The sequence below is a fragment of the Strigops habroptila genome, chromosome 5, assembly GCF_004027225.2.
Source record: "Strigops habroptila isolate Jane chromosome 5, bStrHab1.2.pri, whole genome shotgun sequence".
Lineage (NCBI taxonomy): Eukaryota > Metazoa > Chordata > Aves > Psittaciformes > Psittacidae > Strigops > Strigops habroptila.
In genome coordinates, this window is record NC_044281.2 from 48,905,128 (window position 1) to 48,924,747 (window position 19,620).

Here is a 19,620-nt window from a genome sequence, read left to right on the forward strand (position 1 = left end):
GTAAGAGAAGCCAGATGCAGATAAAGCCTTGGACAGTTTCACTTAGACATCATCGACATCTCCCGGGACTGCTTCACATTACTGCAGACGTTCTGAGGAGTCATCTCTGACTGAAGTTGTTATCTTCCTTACTTCAGAGAAGCTACATCTAGGAGGTTTACATTTTAATGAGAGTAAATAATCTCTTCTTACCCACCTTGTGCTATCAAACTCTTTTCTGGATGAAAAAGCAAACAGTAGTCCTTGTAAAATGTAAAAGTAAAGTAAGAAACAAAATCAGAGGAAGTACATCCTCAAATATGTAATATTTCAAAAATTGTATCAATATGGGTGACCGATTAGAGAGAAACATACAACAGTAAATTCCTATATATGTCTTTTAATTTGCAAAGATTCACAACATAAAAATCAGATCTTGTTTAATGTGACTCTTGAAATGGTCCATTACGGATTTTTGTTCTTCTCAAAAGTCCTTGTACTCCATTCCTATGTAGCATTTTGGATCTAATAAAAAGATTAAGACTTAGACAAATGTTTTCACAATACCATGATCTTCTGAGCTCTCCAGATGTGAAAAGAAATTAAAAAAAAAAAAAATACACCACAATTTGAACCTAAATAATTAAATAAAAATTTTTTTTTTTTACTTATATTGTGAGGAAATACCAGTACTTCTGGCAAGTGACAACTGCATGTGACAAAATCAAGAACCTTTTTTAAATGCATATGAAAAAAGTAATATTGAGGCATTGCCAAAAAATGTCACTAGCAATTTCTTATATCAAGACCCCAAGAATGAGCATCAAAACAATACATATATTCAAAGGTAATGAGCAGGAACAAATAACACAACTTGCAAAATACTGCTTTGCTTTTACAGCTGTTCATGTATTCTCTTTTCACCAGCACCACACATTTCTGACATATACATAAATAACCATTAAAGAAACTTTATAAATGGTGGAGTATAGACTGCTTCCTTTTGTGCATATTTCACTAACAACTCACCAAAGGCAGATCAGAAATTAAGCTTTATTTATATAATGATTTATTTTAAGAACAAGTTATGGAAGATTGCCAGCTACATCTGCTGATTAACAGCCTGGAACACCCTCTGTTGGCTATCATTGCCTTTTCTTCCAAGAAATCACAGGAGGTAATTCTGCATGTTTGTTGTCTACTTCATTTGTATGTCTGCCTCCATTACGAAATCATTGTGCAATATGCATGGATATTTGTCATATATTATTACTGGTATTTCCAGAGCTTGCTTTCCAACTTACTGAGGTAATGACCGAATCTCAAAAAAATGCGTGCAAGAGCATATCTCTTGAATTGTACAATTCTAAAAAAAAGGAAGAGTCTGGATTTAATAAAAACTTGTCAATGAAGGCTTGCCTGCTTAGGACTGCAAGGATCAAGAAAAGAGGATTGTTTTAATATTGAAAACAATATTTTTAATGAAAGAGCTTATATTCAGGTCTTAAAATGAATCTTTATAGAGGACTTAGAGCAAGGATATGTCTCACTGAGTCTGCAGTGCATAACAAAGCACGAGGAGAATGATGTATACTGTAACACTGTACAACCCCAAGATATCCCAAATCACTCATGATTGAATCAGTCCAACTGATACTCACATTTGAAATAACTCACATTCTAAAATAACTCACACTGTTAAAGAGGATTTTTTTTCAGTTAACCTCTGCCCTTAGATTCCCTCTTCAGACATCACAATCCTGTATTGACAGACACTTAATTACATATAAAACATCTTAAAAGAAACAGAAAAGGTCTTTGGAATGATGCTTACATTTCTTATTTAAGAAATCAAAGATACAGGCTGAAGACACAAAATGATTGCAAAATTTCTCTTTTATATATAAATTGCAGAAAAGAAAAGCTATACTATTGAGACCTCTAAGCCTAAAAGAACTCACAATAGGTCTGTCAAAATCCTGAAAATTGTTTTTTTTTCAAGTCTTCAAATACAGTGCAATGGATTTAAATCCATTAAAGGATAATGTCACTTCAGATCCATAGCATTATATTCAAGTCATCCAAGGATATTTAAAAATTTAAGTCTGTAGTACTTTCAAAACTGATTACTTTAATGGCATTTTAGATAATACACCAAACGTTTGAATTACCTGTCTATATCAGTGTCACATCAAACTAGTCATTCTTCCTACATCAAGATTTGTGGCTTTTTATGGGAATCACTGGGTTATTTCCCTCATTCACACTTTTAGTGCTGTGCTGTTATTCACCATTTAAGCTAATGAATAAATAATAGATAATTTCCCTATTTTTGTCAAATTAAACTTTACTTCAGTTGGTTCTTGGCCATTCTTTCAGTTTTACTGAGAGAGAAAAGGGATTCGCAAGTGGGTATGTATTCTGAATTTGGACTTAGACTCTTCCTAAGCAAATGAGTGTATTATGCCAACTCTAGCACTATGTGAAAGCAAAAGTAGAGGCTGCTTGATTTCTCTGCTTATCCCAGCCCAAGCCTATTTTACGGCTACAAAGGAAATATTCAAAGAATCAGAGAGACACTAAGAAGCCAGAATCCCACAAGTGTCAATTATATGGCAGATCTTCACATTTTATTTAATCTCACAGTTGTAAATTCTCTTGCCTCAGGATGTATGCCAGCTGCTCACCCAAATTGATTGGGAAGGAACATAGTCTGTGTATACCTCCAAGCTTCCTAAATCCCAGTATATGTACACAACCTGGTTTTCTCCAGCACAGCAAGAGGAACCCTGATGAGGCGGAACCTACACATTTGGTTGCTTGGCCTATTGGAAAGACCAACTGTAACAAAATGGAAATATGAGGGACAGGAGGGAAAAGTGTCATGTAGGGGCACCACTGCAAGTGCTACATTCCATTAGCTCACAAGCTTCGTGGTACAAGCCTGTTAGGATGACTACCCAGAGGACAGCATTGCTAACCTGCCACTGTCAGAGAACTTGTCCCAAAAACGTAATTGCTCATTACCAAGCACTTACCGTAGGTGTAATGGAGTTACAGTAGGTAACCTACTTACAGACTCTCTAAGGGACAGGAGAGGTTTGCTATTCCTGAGCACACGAAATAGTTTTCTTGTGACTCAACAGCCACATGCTTTCAAAAGCATGTGGACAAGGTACTGTGTTACTCCAGGCACAGCTTTGTTCACTTATCATAAAACTCACTTTTCAGAATATTCCTCCCACTTGCACAAAGTTCTAAACCAAAATAAATTTATCAAAACCTATACAATTTCTTTTTCCCACCCAAAAAGATTGATGTTCACCAGAGGTACTAAGAGAAGTATCCCATTTTCTCATCTTGTACACATAGGAACTGTCCAGAGTATGTTCTTTTCAAAGGCTTCTCAGAAGATTCCTTCACCCGTGTAAGCTATAGCTACCTGTATCTTCCATATAAACTCAGCAATCACATATCTGGTAAATCTCTATTCCCTGCTACAGAAAACAAAATAACCTCTGTGAGAACTGGAAAAAATTCTTCAAACTGGATAAACAAAACCAACCAGCATTAGCTGAAACCACCATCAGATCACTAGAAGAAATCCTTGCCCTGCAGTCTGTGAGAGGAAACCTCTTCCTTGTTCTGTTCATAAGACCTGCTAGTGCTGCAATTTATATAGCTATGCCTTTATTCAAGGATTAATCATGCAATTTTGTGTTACATCCAATCCAGGTTCTATGATTAGAGTGAGTATTTTCAGGCACTACTTGGATCTTCCTTCCATGAGTTCAGCTCTAAGCATGGGTGCAGCTTGTAACCACTGTGGCTGAAATGCTTCAAGTGAGCAGTTAGGAGAATCCCAGCTTGAGACTGTACAGCTTTTGATATTATTTAGCCATATCCAGTCTTTCATTTTCAGAAAACATTGTGAGGATAGTTGTGACAAGACAGCTTTGTCATCTAGGAGTTTACAGACCTCCTCCCTGTCTTTCCATCTGGCTTCTGAGTTGGCCTGTAGAATGCCAGAAGTCTAGTCTCTTTGACAAGTCCCTGTAGCCATGAACACAGGAAATTGCTGTTCATCTTATCAGCACCCTATACTGGTGGTAATACTGAATCATTTTGATTTTTTTTTTTTAATTCATCTTCTTGTTTACTGAACATTTTATGGCTAAGTCTTAATAGTTAAAAAACTCCATACAACATTTCAAGTCACAAAAGAACGAAAATATTTTACCTGTGCTTGGAACATAAAATAAACTATTGGGAAATTTAGCTTTTTAGATGTCATAGAAAATGTATGAGGTGTTAAATCTAAATGGCTACTAATAAATTATACAGGCACTTAGGAAACCCCAACAACAAATGTTAACATCCAAATTCATTCTTAGGTTTTAAATTCTAGTTTGGATCCCAACTAGGAAAGGATATTTTCCAGTATATATAGAAGTATATCCTTTTCCTGGACCCCCTAACCTGCCAAGACTTAGAATATTTAGGACCAAAGACTTGAGAGAACACCACATTAGAATTACACTTCATTCATGTTAAGCAACAGCCTGTATGTTCATCCCCAAATCTTACAGCTCTGCTCCAAACCCTAATCTGTATCTAAATTTTCTCAAAAGATATTAAGGGACAGGCTGTTCCATCCCTGTTGAATATTGTATCTTTGAATGCTTTATAGGATTTTATTTTAGTCTTCCAATTACAGAAACCACGAAAGCATGCACATTTGATAGGTACTTTTAAAGCTGTATTCTCTACAAAGTGTAACTCAATACAGCAGAGATCAGACAAAACACACCTAAGGGGTATCATAAAGCATCTTCATAGAAGGTCATCCTTTGACACCTTCCTGAATTGTAATGAAACCAACTTCCCTTTGCTGCTTGCACTAAACTTGTCACATGATTAGTTTTCTCCTAAAGCAATTCACAGATGGATGATTTGATCAGTAGTTGTTTCCATGCAGTACAGAAAGATTTACCTCCTCTCCCCATTCTTCCAGCTGCATAAGCGGCACTCACAGCTTCTCTGACCTGCACCAGCATCCTCCAGACCTGAGGAATCCTGTGAACCGCACGTGTCAGTGGCATCGCTGGCTGGCTGCAAAGCCTGGGCGTAGGAGAACAGCATTCAGAAACCAAGCCTTTTTTCTCTAGTACTGGTCAGAGCAAGAAATGCTTCAAACACCAAAATCTAAATAAGTGCTCTCCCTACTACAAGGTAGTAATTTCCTCTTAGAACAGATTTTTGATCCTCTGAAAGTATTTTACTTACCTTCCCCTGCTTATTTAGTGAAATTCTCTCTTACATGCATAAATTACAGTCACACAGACATAGGATAACAGTTCAAAGGCAAAAGTGTCAGCAAATAAATATCAGAGGCTTTCATGGGGTTTTTGCTTTGGCATTTTGATGTAATCTAGTGTTAATGCATTTGGCATTATACCCAAATTTGTAATGCCAAACACTAGGGAGCAGCTAGTTTTTCTTTTACCCTTTTCCTTTCAGCTTTAGCATTACATCTAATTTTCTATCACAGCCTTTGAGTGGCAATGTTCATCTCCTCACCTGTATGCACCAGAGAGATGCAGCTTAGGTGCTAGTACTGCAGAAATCACAGCAACAGAGCCTGACCCACTGTTCTCTATTGTTCTGAGAAAGGTGATGGGATTAAAGATTTGCATTTTCCCCAAAGTGAGACCCCAAGCAGCCAGCCGGCAATTAATGACACTTTTTCCCACGCCACAATGCGTATGGATTGCAATTTTATCTGCAAAACCATGGGCAGGCTTACAGGTTTGAAGCAAGCATTTCCATAGAAGCATTTTTCATGAAGCCTTCTGTCTCTGGGGTGGCTGGCGACTGGCCTCTCTTTTAAAACGGAAAGGAGTTTGGGAATTTTGGGTGCAGCAGCCATTTTCTCCTGCCAGAGAAGACCTACCTCAGCCACCCCTGGCTGGCCGCGGGCAGGGCCGGGCCCGGCTAATCACACAAATGAGGACAAATCTTGTGATCAGCAACACGTGGCTACTTGTTTACCCTTCCCACTCTGCTCCTACCTCAGAGTCACCAGATTAGGCGGCACAACTAACGACTGCTGCTCATGCACTGGCCAGCCTGGAAAAGCTGGGACGAAGCAGGTTGTGAAGGCGTAACAAATCACGGCAATTCCTTTACAACACGCGCGGGGGCTCTGGTACTGCCAGCCCGGCGGCCAGGAGCCGCCACCTCCCTCTGTGCCGAGCTACTCGCCACAGCCAGCGTCAGGCGCCGGGCCGAGCCGAGCCGAGCCCGCGGTGCAGTGCGGGGCGCATGCTGCCCCCTGGCGGCGGCTGGAGTATGGCGCCCACCCTCCCGCCCGCGCCCCGCTCCGTTCGTCGGTCTGTCGGGGGTTTTTCCCCGCCTCGCTTCTCCCCGCTCCTCCACCTCGCAACACCCGGCTTGCAGCCGCCTCAAGCGCCGTGGCAGGCTGCAGAGCTGCTTGGGAGCAGAGGCAGCTAAGGGAGGCCGAAAGCGGTCAGGAAAATTGCCTGTGAACGAGGCAGACTCCCGAAGTCTCCTGACAGGGCTCCCTCCCCTTGGAGGGGCACTGCCTCTCGCTCTAGAGGGAGCAAAATCAAGGAAAGGGTAATATATTCTTTCTCATCTCTTATAATCAGTTCCAGCAGTTTTGAAACAAAAATCTAAATTGCAGCGAGGCAGCTTGTGTGTCATTTCTGTCGTCGGCTGGTGCTCCGTGCGGCTGTGGGGACAGCCGGCGCCGCGTACCTGCGAGTGATTCCTCAGGGCACCGCTCCACGGCTCTTCCGTCAGTATGAGGAAAGAAGTAATAATTGCATTCGGTTTCTACACACTACGAAAAAATTGCTTCCTTTAGTTATTACAGCAAAGTAGAATGGAAAATACTTAATGTTTATTTTCAGAGAAGATGGTTGCTGTCAGCCTCAAGCCAACCGCAGCTATCAGTTTTCTGGGAAGAAATCAAAGTGCCGCTATAAGAAGTTATGGAGTGGCCTCGCCTGCTCCCTTTTGCTGCTAGTAATTTGTCACTGTGTATTCACCAAGCAAAACCAGTTGCAGTGCAGAAAGGCCGCACCTGGGACAGTGGCTAGAGCTAGTGGGACGAGGCCAACACATCTTACTTTCTGTGTTTGGTATTGGTAAAGCCCTTATTTTCCTTCAGACTGAGAATTCTAGGGTTGTTCTCCAACAAAATTATGTGGAAGATCACCTGAGCATCTCTAAGAGGATGGTGAGTACAGGAACTCCATGATTATCTTGCAACCTCTGCAAAAGGCTGGTGTTTTGCACGAGGTGACCTAAGCCACATGTACTGTACAGATCTCAGTCCAGAGATGTTTCATAAGAATATGCTGGAGGTTGTTTCAACTCCTATGAGCTCAAAACATCATTGATAGTTTCACCTTGGCTGTCTTATAACAGCAGGAAACTGTCCAGTGCCATGCCGGGTCTTCATAACATCAGTATTAAAAAGGCAAAGTACATGTGCTATCCAAAATTGGAAGGGACAGCCAGTTTGCAAAGGAAATGAATGGTATGAGGAAGCACTTTACTCAATTACACTATGTCTATGTGAAGTAGGAGAGAAAGTGTGACCCGCTCAGTGCTGAGATGGTTAAAAAGCATCTCACAAAAATTGAGTGAATAGGAATATGGCTGTCACATAGAGGAGACTCATGTACAGGTCACTCGTACACAACACCACAAACCTGGATGCAAATGTTACGAGCACTACCGTAAGCAACTACCACAAAGAGTTTGACGCAAATCATCAGCTGTTTAACATTTAGATTATTAGATCAGATTTAATCTAATCAAGAATCTGGTTCAGAATTTAGAACAGGAAGATTAAAACCTTCTCGTTGCAGATTTTTTTTAATAAAGAGCTTGTAGCTGAATGCAAATAAGATTTAGACCTGTTAGAAGATTAAGTGTTCTACTCTGTTCCTACTTAAACCAGTTAATAGTTCTCAAGGTCTGAACAGGGGGGTAATGCATGAATTTTCTTAATTCCACTAGCTGAAAGAGATCTGAATGACTTCTGCCTTACATTGTCATGCAAACACTGGTATGGCTTGCAGTAAGGTAAATCAGTAGTAGTATGAGATTATCCTTCAATGATCCATTAGAAGAGTAAAATATCATAATATATCACAGTAGATTAAAAATATGTAAAACAAATAATTTAAAAAAAATCATAGTAAGAATGGGGGCTTTTTGTCTCCGATGAGATAATGCCCTCAATCTAGACCCTGAAAGACCCATAGGCAACTAACTGCCTGAGCCAAATTAATGATTGTTCTTGAGAATGTTTCACCTTTTTCCTTTTTAGTTTTTATAATAAGCTAGGATATAAGTTCCTAATCATTTGAAATTCTGTAAATACAGAAATTCCTCCTGACTGGTTGCTATTCGCTCTTTGCTTGAAAGGTACACTAGTCATTCTGTTATTGACTCTGAGCGACCTAACACGAGGGGAATTGTTTTTTAGTTAAATTATACTTAAAGGTATAACACATAAATTTTTTATGTCTGTTCTGCAAGCTCCTCAAATGAGCATGCAAAACACTTCATTGTGAAGACATATTTTCATTGCTCTTCAAAACACTTCTGCCTTCAGGAGCACAGATTTATGTGGTGAATTGCTCACAAGTAACGAAACAAAATGATACCTGCAAAGTATCCAGCAAATCTTCTACAAAGAATGTGTTAGAGAATATTTCTCATTTGGAGCTTTATAGTTGTACCTCATATTATCAGGAGATTCTGATTAAATTCTCATTAATTTGGGCATCATCAAAAAAGAACCTTAACATTTCAACTTAACAAGTGGGTGTTCAGTTGCATTATGACTTGTGTACTCATTCTGCCTGAATTATTCTTCATGCACAAAGAGTTGTAGGAGCTTTTTTAAAAAATAGGGTGCTGCAGCCTTCACTGTAAAACTACTTGGTGTGTATTTTATTCTCTTTATGGTGTAAGTTACATAAAAAAAAGCATACAGTGCCACGCCAAAGCAGGTTTCTCATTTCATTGTAAGATTGTTCCACAAATCCAGTCAGTCTGCCCTAAATAGCTTGTCTGCTTTAGAATTCACTCTAAACATACTTTCACATTTTCTCCCTGACAAAGTTCTGTGCTATGCCTGGAAGTTTTTCTATAAAAGGTATTTTCACTGGATCAGGAACACAGACATGTGTTGTTTTCTAGGATTTAAATTTCTAGGATTATTTTTTTTAATTGTGTTATTAATAAACCTTATTTCTTTCATGTTCTATTTTGCTGTTTAGCTCAGGTTTTTGTTCTGTCTCATGCAAACTGAACTTGTATTCCATGGGAAATCAGAAGAGGACTTCAGAATTTGATTCCTAATTACTATTGCTTGTTTTCTGTAACTTTTGTTAAAAATAATAGGAGATAGCAGCCTTCCTTTCCAAAGGCCTACGAACAGTGCTGTCATCTCGTGTTTCAGGCTACGTGACCCACAAAGATGCATAATAATATGAAATCTTTACTCACCTGCATACAAAATATGAACCATTTAAACAGTTTTGCTGCCAATTGCAGAATAAGATTGTAAAATAGTGACTTCCAGTTAACTTCCTGAAAATGTTGCGCACATATGGCAGAAAGGTAACAGTCTCTACAGTACTTCAATTTTATGCTAGAGTTTGTTTCTCTAGAACAGCTTGATTAATTGTCATTAAATAGTTGGAAATTGTAACACAACAATCTCTCTGCAACAGAAAAATATGTAACCAAAAGATGTTGAGATTTAAATATTTCTACATGCTAGAAAAATCTTACTAACCAGTATTAGTCATATTATTTCATTTTCATATTTTCTTAAAAACTGACCCTCCGCAGCTTTTCTTTTATTGAATATGCAAAAAAAAAAAAAAGCTGTGTATGAATTTTTCAAATCAGTATTAGCCTTTTCTTCTTAAGCTATGAAAAATGTAATCTATTTCAGTTCGGGAATTATAACCAGGAAAGCTGATGTTCTGCTGGATGTTGTTAAAGCTTTTCAGTGCAGTAAATATTGTTGATGTAATTTCACTGACACATGGATCAGAATAATATAGATAGTTCATAGCCAATTGTTTGAAATGTCTTTGTGAATGAGCATCTAAGAGGAGCGGGAAATAAAACAAAAGCTTGTAAAACTTGCTGCCAGTGTCTAGATCCGTAAAGAAAGAAGTGATTGAAAACATACCAGTTTTATAGTAGAGAAAGGATTGCTGTCTTATACAAGCTCAAAAGTGTAGAAGAAAAATTATCATCCCTTATTTGAGTAAAGTATAAATATTGATTAGATTTAACATATGAGGCTGGAAAAAATAATTTATAAAAACATGTTATTATCTATTAAATATTCAGCCAAGAATCAGAATAATAAGGTGACCAAAAAATGGTCTAGTATATAAACTGGAACAAACAAAGAATTACAAGCAGCCTCCTTGCAGTGTAATCGATCAAAGACAGTTGCACTTAAAGTTATGTATTTGAATGCATACTGACAGAGTCCTTTACTAGCACAAATACAAAAAATGAAAATAGCCAGTTTCCTGCAATCTTTGCAGCTGATGACTACCTTCTCAAAGGTGAGTTGGCTCATTTGCTCTCTCACTTTTTTGTGAGATTGTCACCCTCCAACCATTCAGACCTTAGAGAAGGAAGCATATCCTTAGTCACTAACAATGCTCTGAATATGCACATTGTCACTGTCACATCCAAGGAGTTAGTTCTGCCCTCCTAATCGTAATAGTATGTAACTACTCATGTGTGGTGTTCTCTGAATGCCTGTGACTGACAAAGACGATTCATGACCAGCAAAAAGAAGAATCAAAAGCTAAGCATTTTATTTTTGGAGAAGTAAAAACAAGAATAATTTATTACCACCCCTGATTAATCTAGTAAAAAAAAAATTCAAGTAAGGCATTTTCAAACCGCACGCTATGTCCTTATGTGGGTCAAGGAAGCACAAGAGCTATCATAGAATCATAGTATCACAGAATCACAGAATGGTTCGGGTTGAAGGGGACCTTAAAGCTCATCTGGTTCCAACCCCCCTGCCATGGGCAGGGACATCTCACACTAGACCAGGTTGCTCAAAGCCCTGTCCAACCTGGCCTTGAACACTGCCAGGGATGGGGCAGCCACAGCTTCTCAGGTAGACCTGCTTCAGTGCCTCACCACCCTCACAGTGAACAACTTCTTCCTTATATCTAATCCAAATCTCCACTCTTTCAGTGTAAAGCCATTCCCTCTTGTCCTATCCCTACCTGCCCTTGTAAAAGTCCCTCTCCAGCTTTCTTGTTGGCCCCTTTAGGCACTGGAAGGTCTCCCCTGAGCTTCTCTTCTCCAGACTGAACTACCCCAGCTCTCTCAGCCTGTCTTTATAGGAGAGGTGCTCCAGCCCTCAGGTCATCTTGGTGGCCTCCTCTGGACTCACACCAACAGGTCCACATCCTTCTTATGTTGGGGGCTCTGAAAGAAACATCCACAATTCTGATATATAGTGAAGAGTGACATTGTTCATAACTGCTGGCAACGCAGGAGGAGATTCTCATTTTGGAAGGACACCCGGAATGTAGGAGTTCCAAAGTTAAACAGCAGTTTCAGGTTGGCTGTCATGGTAAGGAGGTAATACCTTGGTTTTCTAACAAACACCACTGTTTGAAATGTGATATCCATAGTGGCCATCTAAATATACAGAAACCCAGCAATGGAGAAATGGTATCCTGACCTTTCTAATAACAAGTACAAATTTGGAAGCCCCTTCTACCCATTCTTTAAAATGCTGCACTGTTGCTGAAGTGGGCTGGAAGGGAAAAGAATTTTCAATGTAGACCTACTACACTTCTCACGTACAGATTACAGCTGTTAAGAACAGACAGAACATTTTTTCCAAATTTTACAAAATGTGTCCTTAGGCAGTAGTTTCAGAAGCACTTAGTCATTTTGAATTTTAAGTTTCATGAAAATTTTTAATTTCCTCCATGAATATTTGATCCTCAGCCACACAAAACAAGAAAATTTGAAGAGTTTTGCAGTCTTTGATTCTTTCTCACCCACTTAACAAGGAATTTGGTAAGGATGATGTTACCAGAAACTGAATCAAGCAATTAGTGAGACTATTTATCTCATGCTTCTACTGAAGAAGTAACTAACATGGGGGATTTGAGAATATTTAAAGAGCAATAGAGTATGCAAACTGTCAGGGTGTTTTGTAGACTGCAGCAGCTTCTGAGATAGAGTACAAGGATTAAAAAAAAATCTCATTTAATTATTTTGTCTCCCACTGTTGCTGTCACCTGCTATAAACAACTGAGTAAAGAAAGATGAACTAGGAAAAGTAAACTAAAGCTTAATTAAGAAGTTAGGTTTTTTTCCTTTCCTACTCAGGCCCATGCATGTATCTTGTCCCTAGGATACAGCAGACATGCCATTTCCTGACTCTGCTAATTAGAAACACCATATTCCCTGAATAGAGCATTGGACATATATTCTCAACCATTCTTTTTTAAAACACAATGACAGTCGTGTTTATAACCTAGAAGTAACAAGTATTCATGTAAACGCAGCCTATTTGCACATAGCCGCTTTAATCAAATTGACATTTCACAGCTTTGCAAAACTAGAACTGTTCCAAAAGAGATCAACACTGAAAGACTTAGACATGACACCAAAAAAGTTGTAGTAGGTGAGGCTGAGATGGGAACATTTTTTAGACTATGGCTGAAAGCCTATGGAGGCCTGAAAGATACGAGTTCTAATTATTATATCTGAATACAACAGAAAGTGGGAAGTGACTTATAAGCAGGCAGAAAATAGACTACAAAGCAGAATATCTGTGAACTACCAAAGGATTAATGAAAATCAACCCAGCATATCTATGGCATGATACGAGGATGTACAGATCAGGAACTACCTAACATGAGCATTTAAAGATGCCAGTCACAAACTGAATAGTGCTGCCAGTAAGTGGAATTCTCTGTATGTTTAAGCAAGGATAAATAACCAATTTAAAGTTGCATTATAAAAGATAATAACCAAGGGGAGAATACATAATACAGTGTATAAGAAACTGCCATGTAAAAGGAATGCATAGTTTTCATCCTTTGGATTCGGGCTGTTAAAGCTCAGTGTCTATCATACTACTCTCACAGGGAAACCTGCACGACGAGTGTACTATGAAGAAGCATGTCATAGCTTTATAAGGTTGGGTCAGACTTGGGGTAGGCAATAGGTGCCAGTAGGTGAGCACCTGCATGTTGGAAAACCATGGGTGATTTGAGTCTCAAGCATCTGGAGTACCAGTAGCTCCATAGGGACGAATGTGCCTGAGATTCTGATTAAATCCTCACTATTTTCAGCATTATAGAAAAGGTACTTGAACATTTCAAGTGGGTGTTAAGTTGCTTTCATCTGATGACCATAGACCTGAGGCCTCTGGTGTCATCCTTGTCTCGGGTTCAGCTATGACAGTTATTTTTCTCCTTCACTAGTAGCTGGTGCAGTGCTGTGTTTCGGCTTTAGACTGCGAACAATCCCTGGCAGATTGACTATATCACACTCCCACTGACCCGCCAAGGCAAGTGCCTTGTGCTTACCATGGTGGAAGCAACCACGAGATGGCTGGAAACATCTGCCATGCCCCATGCCACTGCCCGGAACACTATCGTTGAGAAACAAGTTGTGTGGTGACAAGTTGTGTGGTGACACCCCAGGAAGAACTGAGTCAGACAATGGGACTCATTTCTGGAATAACCTTATAGACACTTGGGCCAAAGAGCATGGTATTGAGTGGGTATATCACATCCCCTACCATGCACCAGCCTCTGAGAAAATCAAACGGTACAATGGGCTGTTAAAAACTACACTGAGAGCAATGGGTGGTGGGACTTTCAAACACTGGGATACACATTTACCAAAAGCCACCTGGTTGGTCAACACTAGGGGATCTGCCAACAGGGCTGGCCCAGCCCAATCATAACTTTTACGTACTGTAGAGCGGGATAAAGTTCCTGTGGTGCACATAAAGAATTTGCTGGGGAAGTCTGGGTTATTCCTGCTTCGGGTAAAGGCAAAACCACTCGTGGGGTTGCTTTTGCTCAGGGTCCTGGATGTACTTCGTAGGTAATGCAGGAAGATGGGGAAGTCCAGTGTGTACTTCAAGGAGATTTAATTTTGGATGAAAACAGCCAATGAACTCAATTACATGCTGTTGACTGCTCTATAACACTTCTATCGCAGCTAAATGCCCATCTCCACCACTCTGGTCTTTGAAAAGAAAATAGGTGCTGTCATGATCATCAGCAGAGAATAAAGTCTTTCGATTCTCCTCTACATCCTGCCGGGGGATGGGAGGGAGGGAAGAGGGGAGGTGAGCAAACGGCTGCGTGGTTCTGAATTACTGAATGGGCTTAAGCCACAACAATCCTGTGCCCACACTTCCAAGGTATCTGCTACCATCACCTGCCTGTACTTTCATACACGATGTTTTATTGTAGGGTCTTAGATAACTCAATCTACATAAAGGACAACTTGTCATTACTACCTGTTAGTTTCAGAAATACATACAACAAACTGGTGTCTTAACACAAAGTCTGTGGCATGCAACATGCGATGGCAGCACCTTATTTATTGGGCTACAAGGCTACACATGAGCAATATCTCCTCAACAATGCTAGCTACAGAACAAGGGTCCACATGCTTACATGTCTGAACAGCATTTTAATGCTTTAGCCACTTTAAACCACTTTCTCAAGAGCAACTAACCTCTCTAACAGGAAGGACAAACTCAGTGTCTCTCAAATATTGCTAATAACCTTGAGGGACATATTAAATGGAAAATGTCTGTAAATATATTGAATATGAGAGCTGAGTATCACCCTTCACATAACAAACAGAGTAAAGCTATTTAGGGAGGGCATTTCCATCTAAGAAAAGCGCCTGGTATCTTGCAACATATAATTTGCATAACCAAGAGATGGCAGCACTCCATCAACCATTTGCCTGAAGCATTTATTTGAAAATTATTATGCAACTGTAGGCATGATATCTCAGTGTATGAGCAACACTGGAAGACTAAAAACAATGGAATACAATGGAGTGAGTCCAGTGATTATTATTCTATTGCTTTACAAAGGTCTGTAAAGAGGAAATTCACTTGAATTATTTTTTACCCAGCTTACACTAAGAATAGGACATAGCAAGTTTTTGGGTTTTTTTTTTTGCTTTTTTTTAATTTGGTTGTCTCATAGATGTTGCTTCTCAAAACATGTTTCGTAAGATAACAAAATGACATAATTCCCCTTTCACCAAAACTTAAGAAGCATTTATATATCAAATGTACATTTCATTTAGCGCACTCTCTCAGCCTTTTGTCACCAGCTGGAAAAGTTCCCTGGTAATAATCTTAAGGATAAAGGCACATCTAAAAATTGAATTATGTTATATAAATATATATATATCATAGAATTCTAGAATTATTTGGGTTGGAAGGGGCCTTAATGCTCCTCTTGTTCCAATCCCCCTGCCACAGGCAAGGACAGCTTCCACTAGACCAGGTTGCTCGAAGCCCCATCCAACCTGGCCTCGCACACTTCCAAGGGTATATACTACTGATATATACTGATATATACTGCTGATTGTCTCCTGCAGACTGCTGCTGACAGAAATTGGAGAAGTTTAGCATTTCCAAGAGGCCTTCAGTGTCCTATATCATCAGGTTCACGTATATGCAAGAGGTTTGTTAGTGATAATTAACCTCTTTCAGTCCAATTTACTTGTAGCTTCTGTGAACAGTGTGTGGACTTCAGCAACAGTCTTCAAACAATGCTACACAGGAAATTAGCAGCACAACTATAAGCACAGTATGAGGTGATTAGAAAGCTGGGTAAAAGGCAGATGGCAGTGAAGAGGACTGCAAAGGAAATTGTTGAACTGAGATCTTGCTGTTGGATGAGCTTTGAGAACAGCATTATTTAAATTAATGAGAAGGTTACACTCAATCCAATACGCAAGAAGAATCAGTTTGTTTTCATACAAAATACTGGACTTAAGTTTTGAAGGGTTTTGTTTATTTGATTGTTTGTTTTAATGTGACCTTGTTCTTCCATGATATCTCTATCTCTACTGAAAATCTCCACCACTATTGCATTCACTCCTGACATTTCTAATTATACAAAATATGATCTTTCTTAGAAGACCAGCAGGTGAATTCAGTTTTGTTTAACAGCTCAAGAAATACTACGCAGCAGGAGTATCACTCAAAAAACAATTCAGTATTTCATCTAAGGATGCTAAGTGTAGATGGCAACTAGAAACTGGAATAGCAAGTATGTTTTTCTTCTATTTTTTATTCTAACATAATGTGTACATCTTAAATTACAACAATCAGACTGTGTGAGACTACAGCTATCATGATAACAAATCTTTAAGTGATCATCTCTTTTTCTTTTTTGCCAAAGCACAAGGCTGCAGCATCAACTTTCCCCTCTTTCTTACACAAATTAATCCTGCAGCCTATAATGAGCTCCAGTGTCACTGGAAGGATATCCATGACATTGTACTCACTAGCTAGATCAAAACACTGCAAGGAATTGAACAAGTTCTCCATAATACAGATTGGAAGCTAAGCTTTTCTGACTCTATCTATTTCTATTTACAGGCCTGGAGTCCCCATTCATTATTAGTTTAATTAATACATTTTCAGGGGGTGACAAATGAAATCTCAAGAACATATATTGTGAAGAATTTATAATAGCATGTTTCTTGAATTACGACTAACTCAACAGAAATCCTGTCTTCTATAAATATGCTTTAAAAGACCAGACAAAATTAAATATCATTCCTGGGGAAGCAAAAATAATTTTTTTTTTCTCTCTGAGATGATCAATGCTTCCAGAGCTCTTCTTCCACCCGTACTGTGATGTGGTTGTATCAGAATCAATAATCTATTTATAGATAAAAGGATAATTTTTTACTTAACAGTTATTTTTCTACTGCTTCCAGTTGCATTTAGTATTCCTTTTAAGTTGTGGGGGTTTTTTCCTTCAGATAGAAAACTCTAGATAATCACTTTGAAGATAATTCCCATATCAAGCTGAAAGCACGGAAGATAACTACAGTTCAAAACTTTTTAAGTTTTGACTTAAGGAAGATAGGACAGCCCACTTCTTCCATGTATTCCCAATACAGGGACCTCAGGGTTGTTCTGAAACACTGCTATTTAGCTCATTTTCTTTCCCTAGTTTCATACTGTCCACCCTGTAACTTTGCTTTGGATTCCTTTACCTGGTTCACACACAGACGTTGCCCCACCAGTCTGCTGGCCAATTAATAAAAGGTTTCAAATTTTTTCATTTCTGTGGTGAAGACTTAATTAAAGTTATGCACTCCCAATACACCCATTCATTCCTATTTGTTCTAAAGGCTGTACTGTCTACATGACTTAGCGATTGCTTTCCTGAATTTTTATAGAGAAAATATATTAAAACATGCCAGAGTGAAATCTAACACTTCTACAGATAAAGTGTTAGCACCTTGAAAGTTCTATTCCTACATTTTTATTCAAAAGAGCAAAATCTCTCAATTCAAAAATGTGTAAGGGCAAAGGGCAGAACCACAGCAGAGTTTAGATACCAACTCCCCAGTGCTATGAGTTCAGATTTAAATTTTGGGTTGAACCCTCCAAGGTGCTTGTGCCAGTCTTATGTCATGAGGCTCTGGTGTCATTATTTGGGCTGTTTAAAAGTATATCATGTTTTGAAATTACTTCTGCTTTACAACTATTTAAAGCCCATCATGAGTTTCAGGGCATTATTTGGTGAAATTTAAGACCAGTGTAAATTCAAATCAGTAGGAATACACAGGTGCTTAATGCTGAGCATATGCACAGATTTTGCCTGCTGAAGGACTAAGTGAATGAATAAGAAAGATGTTTTCATTGTGTTTCATGTAGAAAAACATGTCTTCATGATACTTCTTCATGCTAAGGTAAAAAATTCCAAATTTTGAACTTATTCACCAAAAAAACTAAAAGTAGAGAATACATCTAGAGTGAAACTGGATGGTATCTTAAGTGAATGCAAACTGATAAATAGCATCACATCGGAATTTTAAGATACAATGATTTTGGTGATTGGACTTACGGGTGGGGCACAACTCAGTTGTGGTAGCCTGCCCTCCATCAAAACTAAGCTGAGGGAAATATAGGCAAGTGCAAATCGTATTTGTCAAATTATCTTGAACAAAAATTGTGCTTTCATCCTACTTTTATAATAGTAAAAACTATGATCCTATGCCATGGGAGAAAGCCATGGTTCGTTCAGTTCCTAGGCTAATGCCGATTAAAAAGGTGACTGACTGACCCAATCTTGAGAAGACTCTGATCACCTGCAAAGTGACTTCTCAGTTCTGTGAAGATAACCACATTTAGAATTAAATGTTTCAGCATTAACAGCTAGATCGCAGCTCCTCTGTCTTACTTCGAAGACAACAGACTAGGAACTGTAAATTTGCGCTGCTATCTACTATTTAAATACTGCATTTGTTAACAAGCAGTGCAACATTTACCTTACCTGTCAAAGGCAGGAGCTACCTGCTGGCAGACACCTCCACAAGGCAAGGCCAATCAATGAAAAATGCCACTTTTTTAAGAGGTATAATCTTTTGTCCCCCTTCCCCAAATTAAAGGCACACCAGTTTCAGTATCTCTATACAGGAAACTACTGCCCACAAGCCACTTACAGTGCATCTTTGCATTTGTCTGATGTCTGCGCCTGTTACACCACAGTGAAACCTGCTATGTGCACTGAAAAAGAGCACAGTAGGATATCTCTCTGTGAACAGACTCCTACATCAGTTATTGTTGATCATGATAAACAATCATCTCCTGGTTAACAAAGCACACACCAAGTCCTATGGCTCACTTTCTGCATGATTTAACACTTCATAGATAAACTCAACAACCTACTCTACCCTGAGTAATGAGTCAGATCTTCCTAAACACTTCGTTGAAGTTTGTTTACAGCAATGGCACTTGCTACATCAGCGGGAGGAGGTGTCTGCGTTTACCTTTTTTTTTTTTTTCTTTTTTTAAGGAAACACAACTGACAAAACTGTCGACTCTTTTTATTGTTTTCAAGTTATATAAATAGAATTAAGCTGCAGGGAATCTATTAATAAAGGCCTACACAACAAAACCATTCAAAATCTTCAAGGCAGGTTTTAATCTCCCAAAAAAAAAAAAAAAAAAAAATCGATTTTATTTAGAATAAACTAGTAGAGAATGGAGATTACTCCAGGGAATTAGTCTTTAAAGTATGATGGAGAAATATAGATTTTCTTCTCTACAGGAGTATGATGATGCAGTGCATATAAGATGTGCCATAACAATTACACAGACTTATTTTAAAAATCCAGGCTTATTAACCCTATAGCTTTCTAGAAATAAGTACTTCTGATAAGAACAAGAAAAAGCATAATTATAGAGACAAATACCTGGAAGAAAAAGCTTAGAGCATTGAATGAGTTCCACTGCACTAATGAACCACTCCAACAAATCCCAGGAGGTTGAAATATACTGTGTGTCGACTC

At 38.8% G+C, this 19,620-nt stretch overlaps 1 long non-coding RNA gene across 2 annotated transcripts in view; it reads right to left on the minus strand.

Moving 5' to 3' along the window:
• LOC115608650 overlaps positions 1–19,620 on the minus strand; it is a 77,094-nt gene that overhangs the window by 23,306 nt on the left and 34,168 nt on the right. The window contains exons 1-2 of one of the 2 annotated variants that reach the window (XR_003991625.1): positions 6,051–6,248; positions 4,973–5,100 (exon numbers count right to left, since the gene is read on the minus strand). This is a non-coding gene — a long non-coding RNA (uncharacterized LOC115608650). Of the gene's footprint in view, positions 1–4,972; positions 5,101–6,050; positions 6,249–19,620 lie in introns of those variants that run through there. The other variant, XR_004389919.1, reaches the window with a different exon arrangement.